The 2196-nt window shown below is 41.4% G+C and overlaps 1 pseudogene; it reads right to left on the minus strand.

Annotated features, from left to right (window-relative positions):
• Window positions 1-263: 263 nt before the first annotated feature.
• LOC133755441 (palmitoyltransferase ZDHHC2-like) lies at window positions 264-1373 on the minus strand (annotated as a pseudogene).
• Between the last annotated feature and the right edge of the window lie 823 nt (window positions 1374-2196).

Genomic DNA, 2196 nt, shown 5'->3' on the forward strand with positions numbered 1-2196 from the left:
TAGGTGAAAACTGGCCCATGAATTTAGGCCAAGTTTTCGATAGAAGATATTTCTTCTTTGATTCATATACAAGAAAACATTTTAAAATTTAACAAGAATCTCTGTTTCTGTATGTTGGATCAAAAGTGTGTTATGTTTTAAGTAACAACTTGCAGACAATTAACTCATATTCTGCATACCCAAACAGTGCCTTCATATGGGAGCCTTTCATCCATGTACAGCATCACTACTTTAATAAAGCATGAATTTATTTTGCTTGAGGATTAAGTCTCATTCTCCATGGTTAACGCAGGATTGCTCATAGCAGCTTTGCCTCCCCCAGGGTTTATATTGCTTTCTGTCCAAGACTGAGAGTCAGTAAGAAGGTGGCTCTGGGATTCTCACAATGGCTTTGCAGGAACTGATGGTTTTCAGGATTTTTAGCTGTTGAATTCAGTCCTGCAGGAGTAGATGGTTGTGCAGGATCCTGGTTAACAAGGCAAGCTGGGAGGGAGCAGCCATCAGACAGACATGAAAAAATGGGTAGCAACCAGTACTTCTTCTCATCACCAAAAACTTGTTTCATTATTTTTACTGAGACTTAAGCTGAATCCATTCTTAATGGTTCCACGTAGAAATACTGGACTCCTGAATGCCTCTAATGTAGATTTATTTTTGCTGACTAGCCAACAGTGATAGCCAAATAGAGAAGATAAGCTGACAGAAAACCAGCTTCAGCAAAGATTAGAAACATCATATGGAACTTCGCTTGAGTATCTGGTAGACCACTTGTCCAAAATTTGACAACATACTGTAAGTCTGTAGCAGTGATAAAAAGGCAGTACAACAGAGAATAAGCCAGGAAAAGAAAGAAGAATTTACAATCTGAAAGTCCCACATAATTGTTCACCCATGGGCAATGATGACCCATCTTCAAAATACATTTATCACAGACGGAACAGGGGTGGCAGTGATCTGGCTTTATAAATCGGCATCTGTCACAGTAGCAGATGGCTCCAGTCATGGTCCTGGTATAAATGGAAGATCCCTAGCTGCTCACCTAACAACTTCCTGATGGGCTTGTCCTCTTGGCTCTCTCTCCAACAATTCTTTCTCTGCGTAAGAGAGATGGCATTCTTTGGAAGGATTCATTGGTAATGTAAAGATAGTTTTCCAGTACGACCTGACAAACATCGCGAAAAGTAGATGATAAGCCAACAAGCACACAACTTGTTCGCCAATGTTTTCCTGGGAACTGGGCAGAGCTGGATGGTGAAGGCATAGTAGGACCAGCCCAGCAGGAGGCTGATGAACACCACTGGGATCCAGGACGGCACCCTCCACAACACACGCCGGTACCGCCACCTGACGCTGCGTAGGTCCGAGGGCGCCATCTTCCAGCGACATCCACCTACCCAGCTCTGGCCTCTGGGCGGGCTGACCGTACGGGGGACTCCTGGCAGGACTGGCCTGGGGGCGGGGGCTGGTTGCACTGTGGCCACTACCACCGCCACTGTGGATGCCCAGCTCCTCAGCCCAGCGGAGGTGGCAGCCACGGGAGGAGGAGGCAGAGGAGGCAGCTCTACATGTAGATTTAAAAATGTATTTTCTATCGATTTTTTTTGCTGAACACATGGATGCATAATCTCTGTTTATAGAAAGCCAAATCCAAGAGAGAATCAAATATTCAGTCTTAAAATGGGGAGAAAATAAAAGATGAAAAATGACAATGATGCATGAATTAAATAAGTCACAGAGAAACTGCTGACATTTTTCAATTGTAGGCCCAAGTGGAAAGGTTTAAAAAGGAGAAACAAGAAACAGAAACAATGTTGAAGAAGAAAAGCATTGAAAATTTTCCAAAACTTTCAAAAGTCAACAATCACCAAATCATAGATGCATTAAATGCTGCAAACCATTTTCAAGGTAAAACATACTTAGCCGTAGTTTCACTTTTTGAAACTAAAGACAAACAGAAGACAACAAAATATATAATCTCCAAAGGATCTAAAGTGAGAGAATAGCTGACTTATCTGTGTCTGGCTTCACTGTATTAGTTGAGGAATCTGAATTTTGTACTGCTGTCAGTAAAATCAGTATCCATTAACACCTATAGACATCATATGTGAAATTGTATTTGTGTATATATATATATATATATGCAATTTCAAATAAAAATTGAAATGGATCATAGCTGGCACATTTTTACTCAAGCAA

Source organism: Lepus europaeus, unplaced genomic scaffold (assembly GCF_033115175.1).
Source record: "Lepus europaeus isolate LE1 unplaced genomic scaffold, mLepTim1.pri SCAFFOLD_47, whole genome shotgun sequence".
Lineage (NCBI taxonomy): Eukaryota > Metazoa > Chordata > Mammalia > Lagomorpha > Leporidae > Lepus > Lepus europaeus.